The sequence below is a fragment of the Hemitrygon akajei genome, chromosome 1 (assembly GCF_048418815.1).
Source record: "Hemitrygon akajei chromosome 1, sHemAka1.3, whole genome shotgun sequence".
In the NCBI taxonomy this organism is placed as follows: domain Eukaryota; kingdom Metazoa; phylum Chordata; class Chondrichthyes; order Myliobatiformes; family Dasyatidae; genus Hemitrygon; species Hemitrygon akajei.
Window position 1 is genome coordinate 36,983,086 of NC_133124.1, and position 12,875 is coordinate 36,995,960.

General features: G+C 39.4%; 1 protein-coding gene across 6 annotated transcripts in view; it reads right to left on the reverse strand.

Moving 5' to 3' along the window:
* Positions 1-12,875, reverse strand: part of sgk3 (serum/glucocorticoid regulated kinase family member 3) — a 100,867-nt gene that overhangs the window by 61,548 nt on the left and 26,444 nt on the right. The window contains exon 1 of one of the 6 annotated variants that reach the window (XM_073041302.1): positions 218-341. The exons of the other annotated variants lie outside the window; for them this stretch is intronic. The gene's annotated coding sequence lies outside the window, so the exon portion shown is untranslated. Of the gene's footprint in view, positions 1-217; positions 342-12,875 lie in introns of those variants that run through there. 6 annotated transcript variants of the gene reach the window in all.

Here is a 12,875-nt window from a genome sequence, read left to right on the forward strand (position 1 = left end):
TAGACTGCAGTAAAATTTAGCCCACAAAAATTGTTTATTTCAAATAAATATTTGAAGTACAAATAACCACAATGTCGTACTGAAATATAACAAATGGTACTTTAAACACACAAGTGTGTTTTGTAGTTGCAAATTCAAACATGAAACTCTTCAATCACCTTTTGATATGGTTAAGAGAGTTAATTAAAAGATTATGAAATGAGATCAAAACACTTACCCTGGAAAAATAAAGCTTCTTTTATTAATGATGGTGGAAAAAGAAAAAACTTAAACAGAGAAAAACGTCACTTAAAATGGATCCTTGAAATTTTAAGTAGTAAAAGTCATGATCTAAAACAGCTTTAAACAGCAGAACAAGCTATAACAATTTCACTGACCAAGGAAATTGCATTTCTGCTCAAACAGGATATTAGTGAGCTTACTTCCTTATTTTTTATGTTGCCAATGGGGTTAGGGGTATGATAAAAATAAAACTGCAATGTACAATATCTCACACAAGGATTTTTTAAAAAATAGAACTGTCAATTGTTTTCTTAATTTCCAAAAGTGATTCTGAATGACTGCTAAAGGGCAATTGTGTAGAGAGATAGCGGTAATGTAATAATTTTTATATTAATTAAATAATCCAAAGAATTGATTGCTGTAGAAACAACATGAATAGCAACTTCTTTTTATATTTTACTAATACACTGCAAAAATTTCAATTCTTTCTTTCCTTCTTTTCACAGAACATCCCACAGTATATTGATAGATTAGAAATTAATTTATCATATTGCAATAGTGGTTAGTGTTGTGTATTCAATATTTCAGTAACAATTGGATAATATTTTAAATATATTTAAGCATTCTTTGTTGTTTAAATAATTCATTATGGGTTATATGTAAATGTATGTGAATGGTATATGTCATTACGCCACCAGGTCATATGTGTGTGTCATTATGCCACTGTGCCATAAGTCGCACCTCACTAAAACTAAAAACAAAGTACATGAGTTATCCCTGGCTCCCTGTTTTTTTCTGTCACTTAGTTTCATGTTTTGGGGTTACAAAACATAATGGTGGCAATGAGTACGTTTTAAAATGAAACTGAGATGACTACTTATCTCTGGTAGCACAGCAGGTTCTTTTTTTCTTCACAAGAGGAGAAAGACATTGAGTTTAAAGAAAAGGCAGAAAACGGATGAAATTCATGGGTTCATAAATAGTGAGTACCAGGTGATAATGATAATAATAAATAAAAATTAGAAATGGCCAGCTACATCAGAAAGTTAAGGCACTTTCAACTGCACAACATGTAACTGGGTGATGTATACTGAGTGAACTGAGTGATATTTTAAAGCAAATGGAATAGCCAATGGGAAGACTCAGCAGTTATGCTGAGTGGAAGATCATACATTTTGCTTAGAAGTCTATCTGCTCTAACCAAATCAGCTGAAATGAGCTTTGCTGATATTGTGAAATTAATGCAGGAACATTTTGAACTGAAATTGTTGTTGATTGCAGAATACTTTAGGTTTCATAAGTGGAATCAAAATGAAGGAGAGTCCATTTCAGCTTTCATGGCTGAATTAAAGAGATTGCCTGAGCATTGTCAACTCAACAATGGGCTTAATGTTGCACAACTCACAACTAAAAGAGCAGTTCAAATCGCTGTAGCAATGGAATTGAAAGTGAGTGTGAACAGAATTGTAACATCTGAACAGAAACCTGCCTGATCGAACAAATTGTGTTACCATTGAGGCAGGGGCTCACATACACCAGACCAATGCAGGTTTAAAGTTGAAACTCCCAGAAAATGCAACAAAGTAGAACACATACAAAGAGCATGTTAGGCAGACAAAAATAAATGGACCATACAAGGACGAGAAAAAGGTAAAAAGTTGCAGTTTCATAAAGAGCACTATCTACACGCCTTGCTACAAGTAAAACGCAGTATACAATTTATCCACAGCTCTCCTGTGTTTTCCTTTTGATTAGTTTTATGTTTCGGCTTTATAAAACCTAACCATTAGCAGAATCAAATCACACATGGCAAAATGAGTAGAATAAATGTACAAAATATTATAAACTCTTGTACTGTGAGCCACTTCTTACTAAGCGCTAAATGTCACCAACATTAACATCAACAGAACAAAAATAAGCCAATAATGTTACACAAGTTAATACTCAGGTTTAAGAGCAAGTGATTTTTGGATAGTCCATCAAGCAAAAGAAAACAACATGTAAATTAAACAGAATACAAAAAGATACCCATAAGGCTCCAAATAGCTGGACAATTTTCAAAGAATAAACTGAAAGCAATGAGGGATTTCATTAAGGAAAAAAAGGAACATATGTTTGTATACAGTACCTTGATGGATCAAAGAGTCTCACAGGTTGTGCTTTGAAGAGCAGATATTGTAATGGAAAAAAGGGAAAAAGAGAGCTGATTTATATAAGCAGACCCTAAATCTGGAACATTCTGAGTGACGGCAGCTGACACATCTGTCAGTCTTCTCCATTAGCAGTCCTCATGCATTTTAACACTGGAAAATCTATCTCAGCACCCTGTACCTGGATTCCTACAGATTTTCAAAACGACCAAGATTGAATGTCCTATTTTTCAGGTGGTGTTCACAGGAACACGCTCAGATTTAGCACATCGATCTCTGTAACTTGTTTCAAACTTTCCTATGTGTTCTGTTATGCCTGTGCCCAACTCTGAGGGGTCGAAGGGTCCCAAAGTAGCCCCCTCCTTTTTGAGAATCACAAGATCGCTATTAATTCAGGTCAGGAGACCCAGGAAATGAGAGAGAGACGTTTGGAATGTCTTGGCCCCTTGGCGATACAAAGCTATGGGAAACGGCCATTGTCTCTTGGAGACGGAATTGTGTATTGAGTACTGTGCTTCGTGGAAGCCCTCAGGCAATGTGGGCTGGTTGGGGGATGGCATCATTCCACCCTGATTGACATCTGAGACCCCGTGAGTGGGGATAAAAGAGGGTCTGTGGGAACAGCCCCTCAGACGCACCAGAAGACACGCTAGAAATCCTGTAACATCGTAATAGCGACAGCCGGTGGAAAGTCCACGTGCGTCCTTTTCCATTTGCCTCGGAATTGGTGGGCCTTACCACGGAAGAACGGCTTTTGCTAACACAAAGGAGAAATCAGCCCCAACGACTCTCGAGGGATTGACATCATAAAAGGAATGGGCAAGTTTAAACTCTCTCTCTTGACTCCAACCAAAGGCTGCAGCCTGCAGCTTGAATGAACTTGAGTGACTTTTATATTTCCATCGAACAATACATTATCCCCTAGACAACGATAGAGCTATTTCTTATTGCTTATTATTATACCCGCGCTTTTAGATTTAGTATTGACGATGTATATTATCTGTATGTTTGCATCGATGTTATTTTTGTGTATTTTTATCAATAAATACTGTTAAAAATAGTACCATCAGACTTCAACAGACCTCTCTATCTTTGCTGGTAAGTGACCCAGTTACGGGGTACGTAACAGTTCCAACTGCCTCTCTTAGTTTCCCCTCAAACTTTTGCTCATATAACTTAATTACATTGAGTATTATTTCAGCAGGACCTAACTTGTTAGGGAATGAGATATAGTGTGATTGTTTTTTCATTGTTAAATGAGTGCTCCTTCAATACCCATCTGTCCATGCTTCTTATCATTGATCTCTCCACCACATGGTTAATTGCTGGACAATTTGTATTTAACAGCATTTTCATTGAACATTCAAATAAAAAGGATGGCTATCTAGGACTTGATCTTCCAGTGAATTGTGACATCAGAAAATAATCTAATGCTTTGATCAGTCACTCTTTGCCAGAAATGACCAAACATGCTTCATCCCAAATTATTTTGAGTAACTCTGTGACTAATGAGAAATTACTAATGCCTTTTCACAATAATCAATCTTCACCCTAGAAAGGCCTGTCATTTCCATCTCTGTAAAGGGCGCCCCTGATTTCATGTTTCAGCAAGTAAAAGAATGGCAGTTCAAGATTTAACCCAATCCAAACCAATACTTAAAACTTTCATTTCACGATACCAGAAATCTCAGTATGGAAGTCTTTAATGCTTTTTTCTCCAAACACTTGATATAACAACTCTGTATTTAACATTAGTTATTGGGTCACCAACATGTTTTGATTTTAATAACAGTTTTCTGTCAAGATCCTAATTTTTACCTGATTTAGTCCATCCTTTCAAACGTTACCACATATTCACTCTGGAATCATATAGAGTGCTGGAAAGAGTGAGCAGTTTGAAGTTCCTGAGCATCAACACCCCTGAGGATCAATTGTGGGCCCACTACATTAATGCAAATGCAACAAAGGCACGGAGTGGTTATGCTTCATTAGGAGTTTGAGGAGATTCAGTATGTCACCAAAGTCTCTTGCAAATTTCTTGCAAATAGAGAGAACTCTGATTGGTTGCATCACCATCTAGTATGAAGGTGCCAAAATACAAGATCCTAAGAGCTTTGAGGGTTGCAGACTCAGCCACCTCTCTATTTCCTATGTCTGATGTCACAAGGTCATCACTGGCACAAACCTTTGAGGACATCTTCTTAAGGTGGTGCCTCAAGAAGGTGGCATCCATCACCAATGACAATCACCAAATGGGAAATGCCCTCTTCTCATTACTACCATCAGCAGTAGGTACAGCATCTTGAAGACCACACTACCATTTGCTATCAGATTTCTGAATGGTCCATGAACTTGATCTCACTATTCCTATTTTGCATTATTTACTTTTATTATAACTTAGTAATTTGTTTTACCCGCACTGTACTGCCACAAAACTACTTTCATGACTTAAGTCAGTGATAATAAAACTGAATCTGATTATATTTTGTTCCCCCCCCCCCCCGCCCAACTCCTTACACTATTACAATCAGGAAATCATCTATCATTTTCAGTGTGAAGATTGTGCTTTCACACAGGTCTGAATTATCATAAGTAACCAGGACATACATTAGCAAACATACTTAGTTTCAAACTTCTATATTTGATTGTGAATTAAGCTGCATTTTCAATGCAGCCATTTTTGTTATTTCCGATTTAAGGCCAACAATCCCATCTAAGATTCAGCATGACATTTATAACTTTGACTAACTTCTATAGATCTGTCATGGAGAACATATTGACTGGCTGCATCACAGCTTAGTATAGAAACAGCAAAGCCCTTAAACAGAAAATGCTACAAAATGTAATGGATATGGCCTATTCCATCACTGGTAAAACCCTCCCCACCATTGAGAACACCTACATGGGCCATTACAACAGGAAAACAGCATCCATTATCAGGGACCCCTATCACCAAGGTCATGCCTTCTTCTCACTGCTGCCATCAGGAAGGGGGTACAGGAGCCTCAGGACTCACACTACCAGGTTCAGGAACAGTTATTATCCCTCAGCCATTAGGTTCATGAACCAGGGGGATAATTTCACTCAACTTCACTTGCCCCATCATTCAACTTTCCCACAACCTATGGACTCACTTTCAAGGACTCTTCATCTCATATTCTAGTTACTATTTATTTATTTATTATTTCTTTTTCCCCTTTCTTTTTGTATTTGCACAGTTTGTTGTCTTTTGCACACCAGTTGTCCACCCTGTTGGTGCGGTCTTTCATTGATTCTATTATGATTATTATATTTATTGAGTATGCCCTAAAGAAAATGAATTTCAGGATTGTATATGGTGACATATATGTACTTTGAGAATAAAATTTACTTTGAACTTTGAAGAACCAGCAAACATTTCCAATCTGTCATTAATATTAAAATGACTGATCAAGAAGAATCGATAAAACATTTTGAAGTGTATCAATAAACATCACCTTTCAACACTTTTGCCAGCTTCAAGGGAATCACACTACCAATCACATCTTCCCCCTCTTTCTTTGGTCCACTGTCGGAGTCAGAAAATGTCCTTGAATACTCCTGCTAGTTGGCTGGCACAGGTTCTCAGAGCCTACCAGGTACTCCATCGGGACCTTCTGCCTTGTGAGCATTCACTCTCTTTAAAGACAGCCTAACATAGGCCTCTGAGACAGAGATCACAGGGTTATCACGTGCAGCAGGGATCTTCACAGCTGTAGTTATTTTCTCCCTTTCAAAACAGGCATAGAAGGCGTTGAGGTTATCTGGTAGTGAGGCATCACTGTCATTCATGCTACTGGATTTTGCTTTGTAGGAAGTAATGTCATGCAGACACGGCCAGAGTTGCCGTGCATCCAATGTCGCCTCCAACTTCGTTCGAAATTGTCTATTTGCCCTTGAAATAGCCTTCCGCAAATCATACCTGGTTTTCAGGTACAGGCCTGAATAGCCAGACTTGAATGCCACAGATCTAGCCTTCAGCAGACGACATACTCATAATGAACATGATGTGTGTTAACACGCTCATAATCCATTTGCAAACTTTAATTTTATGCACAAATAAATGTGGCTTATATCACTCATTAAAAATATAACTGATTTTTTTCTGCTACATAAATGCAGCAGGAACAATATCAAATGATGTGATATTCTGCTGTCTAAGTTAATGGAATTGATAACTTTCTGGCAAAGTTTGTAGATGATACGAAGACAGATAAACGGGTAAATAGTACCGAGGAAGCAATGTGATTGCAGCAGGACATAGACAAATTGGAAGAACAGGCAAAAAAGTGACAGATGGAATACAGTGTTGGAAATTGTATGATAACGCATTTTGGTAAAAGGAACAATAATGTAGACTACTAAATGGGGAGGAGGTTCAACATCAGAGGTGCAAAGGGACTTAGGAGTCCTCATGCAAGACTCTCAAAAGGTTAATTTACAGGTTGAGTCTGTGGTAAGAAGGCAAATGCAACCTTGGCATTTATTTCAAAGGGAATAGAACATAAAAGTAAGGAGATAATGCTGGGCCTTTATAAGACATTGGTCAGGCCGCAATTAGAGCATCATCAACAGTTTTGGGCCCCATATCTCAGAAAGGATGCGTTGTCATTGTAGAGAGTCCAGAGGAGCTTCATGAGGATGATTCTGGGAATGAAGGGGTTAAGATATGAGGAGTGTTTGGCAGCATTGGGCCTGTACTCACTGGAATTTAGAAGATGTGATGGGATCTTATTGAAACCTACCAAATATTGGAAGGACAACACACACAAAATGCTGGTAGAACACAGCAGGCTAGGCAGCATCTATAGGGAGAAGCGCTGTCGACGTTTCGGGCCGAGACACTTCGTCAGGACTAACCGAAAGGAAAGATAGTAAGAGATTTGAAAGTAGTGGGGGGAGGGGAAAATGCGATACTTTCAAATCTCTTACTATCTTTCCTTTCGGTTAGTCCTGACGAAGTGTCTCGGCCCGAAACGTCAACAGCGCTTCTCCCTATAGATGCTGCCTAGCCTGCTGTGTTCTACCAACATTTTGTGTGTGTTGTTGTTTGAATTTCCAGCATCTGCAGATTTCCTCGTGTTTGCTCTTTAAATATTGAAAGGACTAGGTAGGGTGGATGTGGAGAGGATGTTTCCTCTGATGAGGGTATCCAGAACTGGAGGCCACAGCCTCAAAATTGGGGGGGGGGGGGGCGGAGGTGACCTTTTAGAGTAGAAGGGCAAATTGTTTTAGCCAGAGAGCAGTATATCTGTGGAATGCTCTGCCACAGACTACGGTGGAGGGCAAATCCATGCCTATACATAGGACAGAAGTTGATAGTTTCCTGATCAGTCAGGGCATCAAAGGATATGGCGAGAAGGCAGGTATATGGGGTTGAGTGGGATCTGGGATCAGCCATGGCGGAGTAGACTCAATGGGCTAAATGGCCTAATTCTACTCCTATGTCTTATGGTCTTATGGTTTTCACATGGTATGTGCAGCAGTAAAAAGATGAATCATTACCAACTTTAAATACTTATGCTGTAAGGGGAATGGAAACTGTATTTGCTGTTCAAGGTAAATGGATATGGGTGATCCACCACAAATCCAGCAATGTTAGAAACAACCACAGAATTGAAAGGGAAGTCAGTCTGGCACTGCAGAACTCTCTAACTTCCATTTTAGCCCGTCTCTTTAAATCATTGATACTGCAAATTTACTTGAGTAGCACCAAGATAAATTTCATACAAGAGAAAATCTGCAGATGCTGGAAATCTGAGCAACACACACAAAATGTTGGAGAAACTCAGCAGGCCAGGCAGCATCTATGGAAAAGAGTATACAGTCTACATTTCAGGCCAAAACCCTTCATCTGGACCATAAATACAATTCAACCACAGCAAGTAATATTCTGGATTTCCAAAACAACTTTATACTTTTCCTAAAAACTCAAGGTTATTAAAATTTAAAACAGAGGTTGGTAAATGGCATAAATAATGCAACCAAAACCTTTGTACTGAGTTTCACTTGTACAGGCAGTCAATGGGATTAAAACAAAAAAAGTCTCCAGTTTACAGATATTCAGAAGTCCATTTGGCAGTCAAAAAAAAAAAGAAAAATCACTCAAGATGGTAACTACACCTCATGGCATTATAATAAATGGTTTCAAAAGCAAAGACAGCTAAGAAAAAAGTACAAAAACTGGAACTGAAGAAAGGGGAGGGACTAGTTCCGCCATTCATAGTATGTACTGACATCAGACTTCTGAATTTAATAATATAGGAGCTTGTCTGTACAGATCTCCATTCATCAGACGCTTGCAACCAAGGGAAAGCCTACAATTCCATCAGCAAATTAAGAGTGATATGTCATAACTCACTCACAGGAAGCAAAATCAAGCAGCAATCTAGATGATATGAAGACAGGTGGAGGGCCAGGCAGTGTTGAGGAAACAGGGAGATTGCAGAAGGACTTAGACTGATTAGAACAATGAGCAAAAAAGAGGGAGATGTAAATAATTTAGGGAAATGTATGGTCATGCACGTTAGTAAAAGGAGTAAGGTGTAGATTATTTTCTAAGTGGGGAAAAAATATAGAAATCAGAGGTGCAAAGGAACTTGGGAGTCTTTGTGCTGGATTCCATAAAGGTGAACTTGCAGACTGACCGGGCAAGGAAGGAAAATGCAACATTAGCAGTCACTTTGAGAGGACTAGAATGTAAGATATAGGAGCAGAATTAGGGATTTGGCCCATCGCATCTGCTCAGCCATTTCATCATGACTGATCCATTTTCCTCTCAGCCACAATCTCCTGCCTTCTCCCCATTTCACTTCATGCCCTGATCAATCAAGAATCTACAACCTCTGACGTAAATATTTATATAAAGACTTGGTCTCCACAGCTGCCTGTGGCAATAAATTCCACAGATCCAACACTTTCTAGCCAAAGATATTCCTTATCTCTATTCTAAAAGGTCACCCCTCTATTTTGAGGCTGTGTCCTCTGGTCTTAGACAATCCCACCATAGGAAACATCCTGTCCACATCCACTCTATCAAGGCCTTTCACCATTGGATTGGTTTCAATGCAGTCAACCCTCATTCTTGTGAAGTCCAGTGAATACAGGCTCAGAGCCATCAAATGCTCTTTATATACAAGCGGTTTAATTCTTTTCATGAGCCTCCTTTGACCCTCTTCAGTTTCAGTACATTATTTTAAAGATAAGGGGCTCATATAAAAGCGAGGATGTAATGCTGAGACTTTATAAGGCATTGGTCAGAATGCACTTGGGAGTATTGTGAGCAGTTTTGGAATCCTTATTTAAGAAAGGATACACTGGCACTGGAGAAGGTTTGTGAGAATGATCCCAGGAATAAAGAGTTAACAAATGCAGAGCATTTGATAATTCCGGTCCTGTACTCGCTGTAGTTTGGAAGAATGAGGGGTATCTCATTAAAGCCTGCCAAACACTGAAAGACAGACATACTTTATTGATCCCGAGGGAAATTGGGTTTTGTTACAGTTGCACCAAGAATAGTGTAGAAATATAGCAATATAAAACCATAAATAATTAAATAATAAGAAGTAAATTATGCCAAGTGGAAATTAGTCCAGGACCAGCCTATTGGCTCAGGGTGTCTGACACTCCGTGGGAGGAGTTGTAAAGTTTGATGGCCACAGGCAGGAATGACTTCCTATGATGCTCAGGATGGGGGACTCTAGCACCAGAAGGCACAGCCTCAGAATAGAAGGATGACCCTTTAGAACAGATAAGAAGGAATTTCTTTAGCCAGAGAATGGTGAATCTGTGATATTCATTGCCACAAGTGGCTGTGTAGGTCAAGTGATTGGGTATACCTAAAGCAGAGGTTGATAGGTTCTTAGTAAGGGTGATAGGTTGATAGTAAGGGTGCCAAAGGTTATGGGGAGAAGGCAATTTAATGGGGTTGAGAGGGATAAAAATCAGCCACAACAAAATGGCGGGGCAGACTTGATAGGCCGAATGGCCTAATTCTGCTCCTATGTTTTAAGTCTAAATACAGTGACATTTAGAGCACAGAGCTACTCAAAACAATTCCATTACTTTGAACTGCAAAATGAGAAAATCTGTTAGAATTTTATTATAAGCCAATCTGCTGCATTATGGGATAACTGAAAAATAAATTCATAAAATATGATTTGCTAGTTTTGTGAGCTCAAATTAATATTACGGCTTGATTTGTATTGAATAAATGCATTATGTGGCTCTGTGGATATCCTTTGGAAGTAGTCTATCGTCAAAATGTTGCACCAAAATGTATTTCAAGTCTAAATGCAAACCTTTCTAGGTAATTAGAGGAATACAATTTAGCAATATGTATTTTTGAGAATTTTGAAATTGTTCAAATTTAGCTGGGAAGAAACACTGCTTAGGTTGTCAAATGCCTTCTTAAACTCAATCAACTTCTACTCCCTCAGAGATTTCCATAAGACCATAAGACAAAGGAGCAGAAGTCAGCCATTCGGCCCATCAAGTCTGCTCTGCCATTTCATCATGAGCTGATCCAATCTCCCCTTTTGTCCCATTCCCCCACCTTCTCACCATAACCTTTGATGCCCTGACTACTCAGATACCTATCAATCTCAATCAATTAAGTACACCCAATGACTTGGCCTCCACTGCTGCCCGTGGCAACAACTTCCATAGATTCACCACCCTCTGGCTAAAATTTTTTTTCGCATCTCTGTTCTGAATGGGCGCCCTGCAATCCTCAAGTCATGTCCTCTCGAACTAGACTCCCCCACCATGGGAAACAACTTTGCCACATCCACTCTGTCCATGCCTTTCAACATTCAAAATGTTTCCATGAGGTCCCCTCCTCATTCTTCTAAACTCCAAGGAGTACAGTCCAAGAGCGGTCAAATGTTCCTCATATGTTAACCCTCTCATTCCCGGAATCATTCTAGTGAATCTTCTCTGAATCCTCTCCAATGTCAGCACATCCTTTCTTAAATAAGAAGCCCAAAACTGCACACAGTATTCCAAGTGAGGTCTTACCAGTGCCTTATAGAGCCTCAACATCACATCCCTGCTCCTATACTCTATTCCTCTAGAAATGAATGCCAACATTGCATTCACCTTCTTCACCACCGACTCAACCTGGAGGTTAACCTTAAGGGTATCCTGCACGAGGACACCCAAGTCCCGTTGCATCTCAGAACTTTGAATTCTCTCCCCATTTAAATAATAGTCTGCCTGTTTATTTCTTCTACCAAAATGCATGACCGTACACTTTCCAACATTGTAATTCATTTGCCACTTCTTTGCCCATTCCCCCAATCTATCCAAGTCTCTCTGCAGACTCTCTATTTCCTCAGCACTACCAGCCCCTCCACCTATCTTTGTATCATCAGCAAACTTAGCCACAAAGCCATCTAGTCCATAATCCAAATTGTTGATATACAACATAAAAAGAAGCAGCCCCAACACTGACCCCTGTGGAACACCACTGGTAACCGGCAGCCAACCAGAATGGGATCCCTTTACTCCCATTCTGTTTCCTGCCAATCAACCAACGCTCCATCCACGTATGTAACTTTCCCGTAATTCCATGGGCTCTTATCTTGTTTAGCAGCCTCATGTGCGGCACCTTGTCAAAGGCTTTCTGAAAATCCAAATACACAACATCCACTGCATCTCCCTTGTCTGGCTTACTTGCAATTTCTACAAAAAATTGCACTAGGTTTGTCAGGTAGGATTTTCCTTTAAGGAAACCATGCTGAGTTCTGCCTATCTTGTCATATGCCTCCAGGTACTCCGTAACCTCATCCTTGACAATCAACTCCAACAACTTCCCAACCACTGACGTCAAGCTAACAGGTCTATAATTTCCTTTTTGCTTCCTTGCCCCCTTTTTAAATAGCGGAGTGACATTTGCAATCTTCCAGTCCTCTGGAACCAGGCCAGAATCTATTGACTTTTGAAAGATCATTGCTAATGCCTCTGCAATCTCCACTGCTACTTCCTTCAGAACATGAGGGTGCATAGGAGATTTATCTACCCTTAGACTATTCAGCTTCCTGAGTACTTTCTCTGTCATAATTGTGACTACGCATATTTCTCTTCCCTGACACCTTTGAATGTCCAGTATATTGCTGATGTCTTCCTCAGTGAAGACTGATGGAAAATACTCGTTCAGTTCCTCTGCTATCTCCTTATCTCCCATTACAATTTCTTCAACATCATTTTCTATCGGTCATCTGTCTTTTACTCTTTATATACTTGAATAAGCTCTTTGATATTATTTGCTAGCTTTCTTTCATAGTTCATCTTTTCCCTCTTAAAGACCACCTTACTTTCCTTTTCTAAGCTTTTAACAAACTTCCCAATCCTCTGTCTTCCCACTAATTTTTGCTTCCTTGTATGCCCTCTGCTTTGCTTTTACTTTGGCTTTGACTTCTCTTGTCCGCCACGGTTGCATCCTTTTTCCATTTGAAAATTTCTTCTTCTTTGGAATATATCTGT